The sequence below is a fragment of the Oppia nitens genome, unplaced genomic scaffold (assembly GCF_028296485.1).
Source record: "Oppia nitens isolate AA-2021 unplaced genomic scaffold, nextdenovo-longstitch-racon4-pilon3 scaffold9_pilon_pilon_pilon, whole genome shotgun sequence".
NCBI lineage: Eukaryota > Metazoa > Arthropoda > Arachnida > Sarcoptiformes > Oppiidae > Oppia > Oppia nitens.
This window is the reverse complement of record NW_026533253.1, coordinates 1415295-1433570: the sequence shown is the minus strand read 5'-3', so window position 1 is coordinate 1433570 and position 18276 is coordinate 1415295. Positions and strand designations below refer to the sequence as shown.

The following is an 18276-nucleotide window of genomic DNA, read 5'->3' as shown; positions in this document are numbered from 1 at the left end:
TGATAAAACAACTTAAGCGTGTTTTATCCAAATAATAATAATAAAAAAGTTTTGATGTTTTTACTGATTTGTATGTTATTATAACAGAAAAAAATAAAAGATTTGCTGATTGACAAAACTATTCATAAAAAATATATTTATTTTTATTATTATTACTTATTTTTGTTTTTGTTTTTTACTCTAACTTTTGTGAATTAAAATAATTGTCACAAACTCTATGTTAAATGAGATTTCTGACTGTTTTTTAAAAAATATATACATTTGAAGTAACATTCAAATAGAAATAATAAAATGAATATCTATTTGTTTGGCTGATTATCAACAAGTTTTTTACATCAGATTTGGTTTTTGATAAATTTTTTTTTTAAAACTTATTATTTGGATACTTGTTGTGAATCAATGTCTACTAAACAAGAAATCTATTGATTAAAACATTACAAACAACGACAACAACAATACAAACTGTATTTAAAGTGCAAATCCCCATATATTCAAGTTATATGTAATTAAAAAAAATTGTGAGACATTTATAAATATATTTTTTGCAAATCTTGAACACAATATAAAAAAGTTTTGTATTAAAATATTAAGGACCTGTTTTATGAGGAGACCGATATCTCATCAAACATTTTATATATACTTCACTCAAATTGAAATTACATATATCACATAATACTACTGTACATACTTTACATTTTTTGCATACATATATCACTTGTTGTAAAACCTGTCCAAAACTATTGGCATTTAATATTTCAATTAAACATTTAAAAATAATATACTGTAGTGAACAACATAACTGTTGATTAGATGTATTGAATAAACAGTTAATATTTATAATAATAATGGTTTTGCAATAATATTTTAATTATAAAAACAAAATCAAAACCAAGAGTGGATTTTGTTGTGTGTGTGGATACATATGCAGGACGTGCTGTGAATTGACTGAACGTATTATAAGTATTACATAATTTACATACAATACTGAATTAGTTGTTTTGCATACATTATATTACTTTTTTATGACTGACGAAAAAAAACTTAATATTTATTTATTTATTTGTTGTTTGCCTTCAACTCTATACATACTGTTATTATTGTTGTTAATCATTCAATAGTGTGTTTGGTTGTCAACAGGAGAGACATAATTTGCATTAAGTTTTGTGACAGAAATTTTTAAAACAAAATTTCATCTCAAGTTAAATAAAAAAAAGGTATGATTTGTTGTTTTTTATGTTATTTGATAAAACGGGAAAAAATTATATTATTTATATTAAATACAAAGTTATATATCTGAATAACTTATACATATATTTAAAAAATGTGTTTATAATATGATATATAAAGTTTGAGGCACTTTCAGGCAAAGTTCAGCGACACTCAAACACTCGTGTTTCATATCTAACAATCATTTAATTTCATAAAAACAATTCCCCCCAAAAAATACTATTATACAAAATTTATATGAAAACATATATAAATAATATAAATAAAATAAAAATACATAACAATACTTTATATAAATATGTAATGGGTTTCATATAGTGTTTTGTTTGTTTACGATTGACTTTTTTAAATTTTATTTATTATGATTTTAAATATTTTTTTAAAGTTTTAAATACCAGCTAATGCTTGATATCGATATTACAGTATATACACATAAATATATGAATAATGTATATTTTCTATTACATTGAATAGTACTGTATATACAGTACAATAATATTGTGATTAAAGGAATGTTAAAATGTTTTTTTTAATTAAATGTTATTTATTTTGCCTTTATTTCAATTTTTTATTAAAAGTTTTTTTTCATTTTTGCAAATCAATGCTAAAATCTATCTATTAAATCATCAATTATTTGTTGAGCACCACTTTATGTTTTTATCTATCTATCAAAATATCTAATATTTTATTAAGTTATTAAATATTCACATTGATTATATATATTTTTCAATGCGATTATATTATATGGTATCACATGTTTTTCCTTCAAAAGCTTTGCATAAAATTTGTCTAATATATTGTTTAATAGAGAGAGAGAGAGAGAGAGAGAGAGAGAGAGAGAGAGAGAGAGAGAGAGAGAGAGAGAGAGAGAGAGAGAAAGAAAGAGAGAGAGAGAAAGAAAGAAAGAGAGAGAGAGATAATAAATGATTTTTTTGTACTAAACCTTTTAATTGTAAAAACATTCAATATATGTATTAAATATATATTTATAAACATATATTACATCTGTAATATTTCATAAAAAATACAAAGTATTCACTATTTTAACGATAAATCACACTTTCATAATGCAAATGACGTCTATATATTGTTTTTACAGTACATATTCATTTAGATTATAATAAATATATTCAACGATGATTAAAGTTATTAATAATAATAATAAATATTATTAACATAGGATATGAATTAGACAAATGTTTTTAATGAAAATTAATTGTTATGTTATTTGCGACATCCTTTAGCTGATTATCACGTGTTTTATATCGTATTTTTCCATATATTTGATAATAAAATTTATGGTAAATATTTTTTGCTTAAAAGTATTATTTAACAAACATTTAATCTCTCTCTCTCTCTCTCTCTCTCTCTCTCTCTTTCTTTCTTTCTTTCTCTCTTTCTCTCGTTTGTATGTTTGTGTCACAATTGTACGCCCAAAATGTCAAAATAACACAAATATTATTTATTTCATTTAAATATAAGGACTAATTTTGTTCAATTGAAATATTTAAGAAAAAAACTCGTTTTTTAAACTAAGAGAAAGGCCAAAGAAGTAGTGAAATAATTTATAATATAAACAAAATTGTGTTAATTCATACATTTGAATAAATAATAATATTATAATAATATTACTAATGCATACATATTAATGAAAACACCTATTTTATTGATTGATAAGTAGTAATTATTGCATCAAATATTAAGCAGATTTCAAAATCAAAAAATTGCTGATAAAATAAAATATCATTATTATTATAATATTATTATTTTATCAACATTTGGTTTTAATGATTTAAATTATGGTATACGAGCTAATATGTAAATTATGAAATAGTTTTCATTAATTTAGAGATAAAGTTATTATTTTATTATTAAAAAAACATTTTGTTTGCTTATATATTAGTTAGTCATAGGGAGGCCTAACCTTCTGAGGCAATCATCTTTTTTTTTGTTGATAACAAACTTATAGTTTACTTTCGCTGACAAACAACAAGTCTGTTGTCGTTTTGTTACAAACTTTTTTTGAGTGTTTTTTGAATATTAATTATCATTTAAATGAAATGATAAATAGTATATAATAATAATAATAATTGTATATATGTTTTGCCTTTTAAATCACAAGGCCAGTACATGTGAGTGAGTGTGTTAGCACTGGTAGCTTATATTGATATTATGCTATATAAGTTCCAACACAGCATATTTTTAATAGATTTAAAGACCCGTATATTAGCTAACAGTGCGATAGTGATTATGCATTCAATAATTTTTTATATTTTATTATTATTATAAGCACTCGTTTGCCTTTTAAGTCGAGGCAAACAAACATTTATATAATTCAATGATTATTCCCGTGTTTTCCTACTATTATAACAGTATTTATAATAACTTTTTTTGTATAATATTAATTACAGTCATACCAGTGACAGAGGGAAAGGGAGGGTAAAGTGAAAGATAGAGATACAAATATTTATTAAAGTTAATACTAGTATAGTATATATCAATATATACAATGTATAACAGTGTATTTGTACTTTACAATTTGTTAATACATGTGATATGGGAGTTAAATATATATATATTATATTAAGTTATTACATATTTTATACATTTAACTTTGCAATATAAAGTAAAATAATATACAAATACATAGTATATAGATATTATGTATATGAATATATTATATTCAATCACTATATAAATAAATTGAGTTTAGCCTTCAATCATATCTTAAGGAATGAATAAATTTTATCACTTGTTTTTTATGTATATATGCTTTTTTGATAATAAAATAACACAATTAAAATAAATTTATTATATGCTATGTTTTTTCCTTACAAAAAACTACTATTAAATAAAAAATAATAAATGTATAAAAATCAATATAGATATAGAGATTTAAAAAAAAGAAATTAATGATATTACATTGAAATTAAAAATTAAAAAATATATGTTTATTTTATGCAAAAGATTTATAATTTAATATTGAAATTATGTTTAACTATAGAATGAAAGTAGATGTTGAAAAAAATTGCCTTAAGTTTGGATTATAAATGTAGTGAAAATATTACTTTTATTTTTAAATTAACAATTTTAATATATTAATTTATGCTTTTGAAAAGTGAATTTATTATTTTAACAAAAATCTAATTAATTTTATTTAAATGTTTTAATTCTCTCCCTCTCTTTTTATTACTAAACTATATTTTGAAAATACAAACTATACTAATATTTTAAAAGTATTAATTATAACAATTATATATATATTGAGACTTAGAAATCTCATTTTATAAGCTATTGACTAAAAAATATTTCCTTAAAAAAAGTTTTCAAATTATATATTAAAGAGTATTATTAAGATATGTATAAACTGTACATTTTCTTAGATTATATAATTTTGTTTTTTTTGATATTATTATTATTATTACAAATATTATTTTATTATAAAACAATAATTTGTTTAAAACAGCTTTATTTATAATAATTATTTAGTCAATGTTTATTAATAATATTTTGAATTGAGTCATATCCTTTTTTAAAAACACATATAATTAATTAATTAATAAAGAAATATACATTAAAAAAAATATAACCAATAATAAGTTTATTGAAAATTAATATTTTTATTTCAAAAAATAATAATATAATAATTTAAAATTCTTTACTTTAAAAAAAATTTTATGAGAAAATAATCTTCAAAATAAAATTAGTTTTCCATAGACCTATCAAAGCGTAAATAAATTCTCATTATATTTGTATATATATATATATACTGTATATTTATATTTTATAATAACAATATACAGTACTTTAATAAATATTAGTGTTTTAGTGGTTTTAATATTTAATTAAAATCAGATTCAAATAATAATAATAATAAAAAAGACGTTTCTGTTTATTTCGGATGAGTTTCTTGATATGAAATTCACAACAAGATAATTGAATATACATTAATTTATATACTGTATAAATATATACTTAATTTTTTTTGTGAATAAGTCGTTTAACTTGAAATTTAATTAACAACTAATGAGAAGTTTTAAGTTTCAATTAATTTTTTAAAATGAAATTATGTTTTTTAAATAATGAGAGACAATATTTAATTTCTTATATAATTATCATTTGTTGAAATCGTTTTATTTTTTTTGAGAAAATGATATTCACTTTCGATTATTGGGCACTGATATAGCGTTTCATCAAATTATTTAAAGAAATTACTGCCTCTTAAATAATAATAATAATAATTTTTAGAAATTAAATCATAATTTATGATTACTATCATCAACAGGACCTGAGTATTGATATCACATTTATGTGGTTGCGATAGTTTGCACGAAATATTAATTTTTATTTTTATTGTTTTAAATATATTTTCCACTCTTATAGATTAATAATTATATTAAATTAATTATCATTTCAATTTACTAATAAAATAAAAAAATAAACGATTTTTCTAATGTATTTAAATTTGTTATTTACTTAATTTGTGACATTTAAGATAAGACATGAGTATAATAATTATGTTTTTTTTTTTTTTGAATAGTGAGACCTAAGGTATCTTATCTAAAAAGTCATTGATATATTAATATATGAATATTGTTTCATCAAAATTAGCCAATATTTTAATTACTTTGTTTTTATATAAATTCAGTATTTTTATTGATATCATATTTATATGTAAAAACTATTGGTAAACAAACTTATCAAATGTAAGAAAATGTAATAAAATTTATTTGTTGAATATTTAATATGAAATATTATAATAACTATGAAAACGTTTTTGATAAACAAGTAAATAAGTTAATTCAAAATTATCAATTTAATTTGAAAATATTGATGTTTTATAAAATTATATTTAATTATATGATAAATAATTGGCAAAATTTGTCTGTGAATTCAATTAAAACTAAAAAACAATGCTTTTTATTTTTTTTATCGCACATTATATCACATTTCAAAGCTTTTATTTTAGGTAAAAGATAGGCCTCTCTTAAGGCTGTGATTATGGCTGTGATTATAATAGATATGATGAAAATATGTACAGTAGTGTAAATACAGTATAATATATACAGTATATATATAGTCAAGTGCTCCGTGAGGACAGTTGTGTCGCCAAACGCCAAACCTGGAGGAAGTGAGAGTCACTTCATATATAAAATGTTTTGAGTTTACAACTAAATAAAAAATATAGTTAAATGAGAACTTAATAATAATAGTAGAAAAATATATATACATTTTATATTTATACACGAATCTATAGTAACAAAATAGACTTTTTTTTAGTATGTATTATATGATAATGCGTGACATAGCATCTCAATAGACACTAATTGTGATATTTAAATTAAAATAAGTCATTAAATACTACTCCGGGAGTTGAACTATGCCTGATGTGTGCTGACAATTGAAATTGTTTATTATTATTAACTCTTATCAAATAATGTGATCCAGGTAATGTGTTGTGTAATTTTTGGGCACACAGTTTGTGAGACCTGCATAATAGTAGTTAATAATAAGGCATATTTATATATAGATTGTGTGTTAAAACTTAAATTCATGCTCTCATTATAGCACTTTTATTATGCGCTCATATTTAATAAATGAGAGATAACTTTTAGATATACTCTTCAATTTGAATTACTAGTTCATTGTATGGGTTTTAATATACAAATGATATGAAAATGAGATATTTAAAATAGATAGCTAATCAAAATCACGTTTGCATTTTTTTTCTCTCTACAGTATATACTATATTCACATTAACTCTCTTTCATATCAAATCATTATTAAACAAATTTTTTTAATAACCGAAATGTCGAAATGATTTTAATGTATAATTATATGAAAAACTTATGTATGCTTACATTGAATTAAAGTTGTGTTTGTGTGTATATGTGTGTGTTTGAAAGAGAGAGAGAGAGAGAGAGAGAGAGAGAGAGAGAGGAGAGAGACTAGTTTTGTTAGTGGTTATCGCTTGTAGCTAATAATCAATTTATTATTTCAATTTAAAACAACAATTTTAACTGTTTTTATATATTCTTAAATATAAAATGTGGGTAAATATTAATACTTAACCTAAAAAATAAAATTACTCAAATTTTTTTAATTAGCATAATATTTGTTCATTTAATGCGGAAATATTTTATAATTTTTAAATGAAACAAATCTGTCTTTTAAAGAAAGAAAGAAAGAAAGAAAGAGAGGCCTCTTATTTTGATAGTTATTAGTGAACTACTAATTTGCAGTAATTTCAAATAATTTGGTACACTCTATGCAAATACATATAAAAGTATACAGATATATAACAAATTATATAAATTAAAATACTAAACTTTATCTCTCTTTAAAAAAATGTGTACAAATAATTATTTTTTGTAAAATTATTGATTTAATTTTTTATATATAATTTATCATAAATTACTAACAAATAAGGGAATAGTTTGCAAATAAGTCTATTGATATAATACAGTGTCAGTGATTTATTTCTTAATGATCAGTAAATGGCTTTATTTTAAAGAAATAAAAATTATTTTTATAGACATTTGATTAGCAATAAAAATGTTTGTTTCCTTGACCTGAATGGCAAAACTAAAAATGAAGACCAATTGTATAGTTTTTTTTATTTGGCTAAAAGTTTTATGTTTTATTTATAGTGTTTTTATTATAATTTTTGATACACTGATGTCTATGACTCTAAATTTTATGGTCAGTAAAACAAAGTGCATGTGTTTTGTGAACCAAATATTGACACAAATAATCATTGTTTGACACATTAGTTTATATTGACTTATGTTTAGATCATGATTTTGTGTTTTTTGTTAAAAATATATATTACTGTAATAACAAATGGTATAAATAAATATATAGATATATATTTTTAGGCATTTTTATGAATTAATAAAAATAAATTTATTATTAATAATAATAAGAATATTTTGTTTTTAAAAAATAATATATATATATATATATCATATATTGGCAATTAATAAAAAAGTTTTCATTCAATTCATTTCAATAAATTGTGGTAAAGTTTAAAACTAATTTAAAGTTTCATATTAGAGATCACATGAAAACAATGGTCCAAATGTGTGACAGTTCTTCATCAATGCATTTCTGATATCAATTCAAACTAATTCATCCATTTATTCAGTCAGTCATTCATTACAATTGAATTATTTTTTTTATTGAAATGAATAAATAAATATATCGCAAACACACACAACAACAACAAAATAACAGATTTTTAAGACATAATAAATACAGTAATTATTGACATTTAATATTCTCATGTATTCCTCAATCATTTCCCATAAAACATTGCCATTAGTTTATAATCATTAGATTTAATTACAATAACAATCCAAATACTTAATGTCTCAAATATATATAAAATCCTTTTTTATTTTTATTATCATGTAATCAATTGTAATATACCGTACAAATCTCTCATTAAAAATTAGTGCCAAAATATTTTGAACTTTTTTTTTATATTCAAGTTATTGGTTTACAACATTGTAAATGAATTATACTTTAGTCTATCACTGCGTCTAATAGTTTTATATGTAAAAGACAGGCAACAGATGGTCAGCGCCGGTGCACTCAATCAACCGATTATTTGACTTTTTTTGTAGACAAAACCGATGAGAAAGTGTTGGTACTTATGATAGCGATATTTCATTACATTTCAAATATTTTGTCTTTAATTTATATATATATGTTTGAATTTTTCCAAACATTTTTTTATATACAGTAATATTTAAATAACTAACTAATATATACATATCTTATGTTTAAATTATGATATTTGTTATAACATAATATTGTTTAGTTTTTTAAGTACTTTGAGAGAGAGAGAGAGAGAGAGAGAGAGACTTACCGGAAGATAAGGAATGCTAGAGTTCATTGAATTTTTTTTATTTACAAATAATAAATAATATTTTAATTACGAGTATAATCTGTGATACACTGTATAACTATATAATATAATATTATTTAACTTTAAGCATTCATTAGCGATAAATAAAATAAAACAAAAAATCTTTATTTATATATCTGATTAAAATAGCGGACGTTTGAATAAATGTTTTATTTAACAATTTATATCTAAATTTTTATTTTGTAAATGACTATTTATATAAAAACATATTAAGTAACACAAAAGTTTAGCAAAAAATGCATTTAATTTTCAATGATTTATATAGTTTTACCACAATCATGTTAACTGTACATATATTTTGAATTTAACATTTTATATGATGAGAAACCAAAATATTACTAAATATTAATGAAAGTTAAATATTTAATTTTATTAGTTCATCGCTCTTCTCTCTCTCTCTCTCTCTCTCTCTAATATTACATATATATTATAATCGTTGAAATCAAACATAAGAAAAATGTGATTTTTATGTCAAATTTATTATACCAAATATTATATTTCATAAAGTTTATACAAAATATTACAATGTTTTAAATGCTTATCAAAAAAAATGCATAACTAAATTCATAGAAATACTAAATATTTCATTTTTTTCGTTGAGTAGATATTCAATATTTCTATTTAATACTATTCATGTAATTGAATAAACAAAAGATAATTTTGATAAAAAAATATTTAAAATTAATATAAATTTCAATTAAATATAAAGTTAATAAATTTTCTGACTGTGATATACCCCCTACCCGTCCCCTAAAATTTTTTATCTACTAAACTAAATATAGTGTATGTATGATCACAGCCCATGTGGTTAACAATATTCAATATGTATTTGCATATCAATACATGTAAAATATGAAAACATACATTACTTATAAATACATACATATATAATATATAAATATTTGAGAAATCCATTAATCATTTACACGAATAAACATAATCTGATGGAAAATATGAAGATTTTGTTGTTTAGTTGAATATTAGATGTTTTTTCATTTGTATTTTAGAAATCATATGTAAAATTCATGAGTATATCCAAAATTTGCTTATTTATTAAATACAATACAATTTTTATAGATGTTTTAGTTAGAGATGTATTTATTTTATGTATGAGAGAAAGAGAGGGTACCGATGCCCACAAAAAAACAAAAGTAGCATAATATTTATATTTATATTTATAAATATATATTTATATTTATTTTAATTTTTTCGCATAAAATACAAAAACATTGAGTTATTGTTGAGGCTGTACTCTCTTACAGCCACTTATAGTAAATGATTTTTGTTTTGTTTCTCGCTTATAATTATGAACTTATAAATAATTGTAATTTTTCATAGGCTTGAAATATATTATAATATATCTCTCTCTCTCTCTCTCTCTCTCTCTCTCTCTCTCATTTACATTAGAATTGTTTAGAATATATTAATAAAATATTTGTTGTAATGCTTTTGTAATGCTATTTTGAATCATCTAATAAATGATAGATTTTGATAATATATTTGACAAAAATTTAAATGATTTTATTCTTTCGCTAAAAAAGAAATATTAAGTTAAAACAAAACTTAGAAAAAAAACATTAATTTAAAAGTAATTTAAACGTTATATTTAATAAGTTTGGTCAAAATTGTTAACATTTGAAAATAGACATTAAAACTTTTTTTTGTGGATAGCATTTACACTGTCAAAGAAAATGTTAAATTCAATTCAAACGCATCGGAAAGTCGGGCAAAAAAATTGAGTGATAAATGAAGTGTTGGAGCAAATCGTATGTATAGTTAATATAACAACTATACATATATAAGTTATATATCAATATATATATATATATATATATATATATATAGCTAATGTTCTGTCATACCATTACATGACTGACCAGTGTTTGCAATGTTGTGTACAACTATGCAAGTGATTGCTTCTGTACTGTATATATACCGTACGGTTTAGACCTACAACTTGTTGTGAAACGCTGTTTGCAAATGGATTTTCTGGTGTTTCGCTTAACACAACACAACAATCATCAGTCAATGTTAGCATATGTTAGCATACGATGAATCAAAATGTTAGCCTCAAATGTGGTACACTATTAGTACCGACACTTTCCTAAGTGTTTCAAGACATCGTTTTTCATATTTTTTGGACACAATTTTTGTTGAGGGTTTGGGCTCTGCTTTCTGACTAAAAAAAAAAAACTTTTAATAGGCTATACATTCATTCATGAGATGTACAATCATTTAATGCTCTTAATTTTTTTTATATATAATATATATACTAATCTTATATTTTCTAATAAATTTTCTTAAACTATAAAATAGAGGTGAGAAAGATAATTGAAAAAATAATACATTGAATAGATTTATAAATATATATATATATATATATATACAGTATTATGTATGTGTGAAAAAGAGAAACATGATTTCAAAATGATCTAAAAGTTATAATTTTCTATTGTTTTTTAATAATGTTATAAATTTTTATATTAATATTGTTGTGTAAAGTCCTACAGTGCGGCACAAGTAATGTATGGCACCGGTCGATGTATTCACTAAATTAAAATTTGATCCGTAAATCCGGTCTCTTATTATCCATTTTATATATATATATATAACTTAATATATACTGTATATATATATATTTCTTTTTCTAAATTCATAAATAAAAATAACAAATCTTTTTTTTAATGTCTATTTATAAGTGAAAAAAATTTAGAATAAATAGATATTATGGAAATAAACAGTCAAATAAATTGTTGTGTTTAATAAGTCTTTATTTTAAAAAAAAATAAAATAATTCAAAAGCATATCTTTTAATAAGTTTATTTGATTTCTCACGTTGTAATACGCTATTTATTAAAGCTATTATACACAATATTATTTTTAGTATTTATTTTTATTATTATATATAGTAAGTTATTAATGATAACAACTTATTATTTTCATTTCAAACAAATAACAAAAAATTTGCTTAAATGGAAGAGAGAGAGAAAAAAATTAATATAATTACATTTTGTTATTTGTTTTTTATTATTTTTTTGTAAAATTATAAAATGATATGAATTCTTAAATAAAATATGAATGCATTAGTCAGACATAGAGAGACATAAAAATAATATAAAATATGCTTATTATTAAAAGTTATTATTATTATTACAACAAAATTTATATATATTTTTAGCATCACTTGTCTTTCTTGACTCTCTATCTTTACCTGTTATGTCTGTTAAACTAAATTTATAACAAAAATTATAATAAATAGTGTTTCGGATGCTCTTTGACGGCACTCTTGAAGCTATTTGTGAATAAAACAGACAAAACAACACATAATATACATTAGGGCCAGTCGTTTGACATGCATATGAAGCATATGTATAGCAATGTTATAGTAGGCTCGGGTCCGGCTTTCTCTCTCTCATATCTATTGGGTTATTGCTTATGGCTTATGTATGGACTGGTCTATAGAATTAGCGCCGGTATATATGCAATACTTGTTATGGTAGTGTATGCCTGTCTCACACCGATTATTATATTAAGGCTTTAACATTATTGCATACTAAATGATTGATGAATAACATTACATACATTTAATATGAAAACCAATTGAAAAAAGATTATTAAACATATTTGCAGTCTTTCTATATATTTCTATATACTATTTGTCTGTCTGTCTGTCTGTCTATTGATTGGTTAGCTCTTAAAATAATTGCAAAATTATTTAAATAATAAGTCATTTTAAATAATTATAATAATAATAATACTAAGTTGAAAGTAAATTTTTCATATTTTCAATTTATGTCAAAAGTATCTGGATTAATTTTATGGGCTTATAATAACATCAACAACAATAATAACAACAACAAAAAAACGTTATGAGAAAATTGTTCACAATATGTGTATCGTTTAATCTAATATAGCGATCACACCAAATATAATGTCGGCTTTCTCTCTCTCTCTCTCTCTCTCTCTCTCTCTCTCTCTCTCTCTCTCTCTCTCTCTCTCTCTCTCTCTCTCTCTCTCTCTCTCTATTACCACAATATGTTTATCACTATTGCTATTAATATTATTAGTATTATTTATAAGGTTAGTCTTTTAACTCACGATTAAAACAAATTATAAAATGTGTTTAGTTGTTGTTGTTTTTTTTGTATGATAAATGATGTCTTGAAATATATAAAATTCAAATTGATAATTAATAAATTTATATTTTATAATTGTTTTGACGTTAGTTTTTGTGTTGTTTTTTTAGAATCTTAGACTCTATTTTAAGTCATAAAATTACATAATTTATATTTGTTTTATTTGTTTATTTTTAAAATTTAATTTTTATGATTTAGTAATATTTATTTTTTAAAAACCCCTTATTATCTAATTAGATATTTACAAAAAAATATAAAATATTTTTATTTTTAAAAAAAATGAATAATAATAACTTTTAATGTGAATCAAATTATAAAAATGCATATTTAAATAAATTTTAATAAATGTCTAATTATTAATAAAAGCAAAATGAATAATTCAAATATAAGTGATTTAATGTGAAATCCTAAATAGTTATCAATGATATATTCAAATATATGCTATTTTATTATTCTCTATTAAATTAAAAAGCCTTTTAAATTAGTGATTGAATGTAAAAATTTATTTATTATTCACTTTATTCTAATTATATATCATTTGAATGTCCTTCAAATACATATATATTTTTTAAATTGTATAAAATTCAAGGATTTACGATGTTTTGCTGTTCAACGATAAAAATTAAGTAGTTTTTATTGAAACAAAAAAAACTTAATTTTTATTTTATTTTTTTCTATTAAGTTCACCGGTCTTTCAATGCATATTCAATTTGAATGCATATTTGCAACAAAAATATTTTATAACATTTCATATCTGTTACTTCTTATCTAACTTTCAAATATTTTTCAAATTAAAATTTTCTATTAATACAAAACAGTTGAATCAAATTTTTCAAATGTCTATAATAATAATAAAATTGTTTTATTGTTAATCATAAAAAATAAATAGAAAAATTTGATAAAAAAATTTACGAATATATTTATAGAAATTTAATAACATTATAATAATAATAATATTAATATATGATAGTATATAACCATTGTTTCATTATGATTATACTATGAATGTTGATTGAAATTAGTAATTTATATTTTAAATATAATATTTGTATTTTTTTGTATTATAGAAACTATTGATAGTAATATAAAAATGTTAAATTTAAATAATAATTATATATTTCAAAGTATATTGTAGTATAATATTTATAATATATAACTTTTTTGTTTATCAGATACCATATGAAGTAAATAAATAACTATAATTATAAAACAAAATATGCAATACTGTATATACAGATATAAATATTATATAATAATATATATATTTTTGTTATATATTATTATTATTATCTAAATTTGTTTTGTAATTTCTAATTTAATACACACCTTACATATTGCACATATTGACATATACAGTATTTTTTCGAAATTTTCAATTTACAATTAAATATTAAGTTAAATTTCTATTCAAAAAAGTTATAATAGTCAGTATCTAATATATTAAAAGTGTTATTGTAGAGTTAATTGTGTATAATAATTGATTAAATATAATAAAACATTAAACTAAATATATTTTAAATATCTATTGTAAGAGAAAGTTAAGTAAAATATTAAAAATGTTTTTGGATTATTATTATTGTTATTTAGACAAATATATAGAAACTGATAAAACTATATTATAATTAATTCATGAGTAAAAAAATTAATGTCTCATTTATTGATACTAATACTTTTAAATGTCAACATTTATTATGAAAAAATTATTTATTAGTGATATTTAGTGATTCTATAAGTTATGGTTTAAACTAATTTTTTCTGTAATTTATATCTCTATATATATTTAAAAAAAATATATATATATTAATATAAATATATTTATTTATATCTAATTATCACTGTATAATGTAATATTATTATAGATTTTTTTTATAGACAAACCATTACAAAACTATTTATAAATATACTATATATATAAACAATTGTCATTTGAAGCAAATAAATTTTAGAGAAACTCATCGGTTTATATAATATATGTGTTTAATTAATTAGATTAAAAAACTAATAATTAAAAAATATAAACCTATTAATCTATTACTCTATCAAATATTTTCTTGTTTTAACTGAATTAATAGTGATTAGCAATAATTTTTTTTACTGATTAATTTAAAAATTAATTTATTCTTGATATTTTGCATAAATTTTTAGCATTTAATTATGCTTACTTTTAATTTTTATATAAATAATTAGAAATAATAGTAAATTTTTTTTAATTAGATGTTTTAAAAATATATATCTATTAACAATATTTAATTGTTATTATTTTTTTTATAAATCAAGGAGACTGTTTAGAATTAACAAAAAAAACTGTAAACATGGTTTTTAAAAATATTGTATATATATATATTATAAAATTATTCATATATAATATTAGAAAATAATATTTATGTATAAAATTAAATACAAACATGTTATAATAACTGTCCTTATAATATAATATCTGCCAATTTTGTTGTATAACTTTCATAAATCAAACATTTATTCAGTTAGCGATCAAATGTTTATTCATAAATCAATGCTTGAATAATAATAATAATATTTAATTTTTTATATTAATTCAAATGAAAAGTTATTGAGAAATTAATATTAGCACTACTTTAACATTTTTTTTTGCTTATTGTATGTCAAAAATTGTAAATATGAATATAATAAATAGAAAATATATACTATATTTTAATTTTTACAATTTAATTACAATTTACAAACCATACGTTTTTATGTATAAACAATTAAATAATCAAGGATATATTAATAAACATTAAGCAATGAGTAGGTATTTATATAGTGGTTGGCGCATAACTATTACAGTATATATCATAGCTGTTTAATGTATTCAATACATGCATTTGAATATTTCCCACATAGTGTTTGATGTTAATATTATTATTATTATAAACTATTTGAAATGTATCACCAATGCTTATGCAAAAAAAACCTTGGATGGCATATAAATATAATACATACACTCACATACATACATACTATATAAATATATATACAAATATAGTGAATATGTAATGAGATTTTTTCATTTTTATAAATAATTTCAGTATTTTTGTTGTTTAACGAGTATTATATATATATTTTTTTGAAAATATTTTCAATAATGCGGTCGAGTTTTTTACTACAACACAAACTACTATACATTCACTCTCTCTCTCATCCATACAAATGCATACATTATTAGTTGGTGTGTACTGTAAATACCATTTAACTGTAGTTTAGTTTTGTTGTTGTTATTGTGTTTTGTTTTCACAGTTTCACAATGTATATTACATTACTCTATATAAATATATTTGATATTTTTTGATACTTTAAGCTTTTTTTAAAAAAAAAAATAATCATAAAAATAATACACCTCTAAAAATAATGTGTATATGTGTAGTGTATTTGCCCTGTCATTCATGACCACACATTAACAAGTTTTCTGTATATGTTTTCTAAAAGTACAAACTATTGCTTCAACTATTTTTTGGTGGATATTTCAAAATATTTTAATATTATATAAATATATATAAATGTTGTTATTTTGTTGTTGATGTTGTTATTTTTGCCCATACCTCACACTGTGTATGTTGAGGGCACATTTACATACACTTACACTCACACACACATAAACATCCCATTGCTGCTCCGGTATGTTTATCCATAGTATATAAAAGTATATATAAATTTATATGACCAATATTTATTTATATACATAAATAAAAATAAAAAATAAAACTAACATTCAATTTGCATATAAGTGTAAGTCAATTATATAATCAAAATTGTATTTACAAATTTTCAATGTTATATCATTAGAAAAAATAAAAAGAGAGAGAAAATACTTTTATATTTTGTTTTTTAAACTTTTCTTATTTTTTATAGTTTTTATTATTTTTTTTTTCTCTCTCTCTCTCTCTCTCTCTCTCTCTTTCTTTCTTTCTTTCTCTCACAACATATCATTGAGTTGTAAACACGAGTGAAAATATTTTTCTCTCACATTTATATTATGATGTTTTTTGTTGTTTTTTATTTTTGCGGTGATTTTTATTTTTTCATCCATTCATTTCACTTTTATCATGCATTAAATAATAATATTAAGTGTTATTTAATTAACCATTTAAAAGAGTTAATATAACATATTATATCTCATTACAAACCAATTTATTTATTATGAAATTTTTATTTTTTATTTCTTTTTTTAAACACATATACACTTCTATTTATTTATTTATTTAATGTTTACATAAACTTGTAAAATAAAGAAATCAATGTTATTGAGTGAGTTGAATGCCTTTTTTAATTAAAATTTATATAAATATATATATATATAAACTGTACTGGTTAATTAAAAATTATTAAGTTGAATTAGTTTTATAATTAGGTATTTATAATGTTTAAATTGTTAAATAGCAAATATATATATATATATAAAACGGTAAATAAGTAGTGTATTAAAAATAGTGTTTTAAAAAAAAATAAAGTGTATATAAACCTAATGATTGCCATTAGCGCCGTCAAGTTGTTTGATAGGACAGGTTTCCCCTTAAAGTTTAGTCGACTCTCATTTTAATATAGATTGACGTTAAGTGTGAGCACAAAAAATGCCATTTATGTGAGGGACAGGCAATACTACTACCTTTTGAATATGTATTTTTTGAAGCAATAAAACAATTTTCTTATGCATTGAGTAAATATAAAAAATAAATATCATATACTATGTATGCTGTATATTAGTAGTGCTGTTTAGTTTGAAAAAATTTCAATACTTAACCAATACTTTGGTATATATTTAGGCTAAATATATTTGACTATTTATTTTTGAATTTTTTTTCTCTCTCTCTCTTCTCATTATGGATTTTAGCAATAGTTTAATGTATGGCTCAAAATGGCCCGGGGCATATTTACTACATATATAATATATTGATGAACCATTTGCATATCTATGTGGATGCACCGTACTCTCTCTCCCTCTCTCTCTCTCTCTCACACACACAC

At 20.9% G+C, this 18276-nt stretch overlaps 1 protein-coding gene across 3 annotated transcripts in view; it reads left to right on the top strand.

Moving 5' to 3' along the window:
* The first annotated feature begins 614 nt into the window (after positions 1–614).
* Positions 615–18276, top strand: part of LOC128964841 (POU domain protein 2-like) — a 111980-nt gene continuing 94318 nt past the window's right edge. For all 3 annotated transcript variants that reach the window (XM_054311487.1, XM_054311489.1, XM_054311486.1), the window contains exon 1: positions 615–1214. The gene's annotated coding sequence lies outside the window, so the exon portion shown is untranslated. The remainder of the gene's footprint in view (positions 1215–18276) is intronic.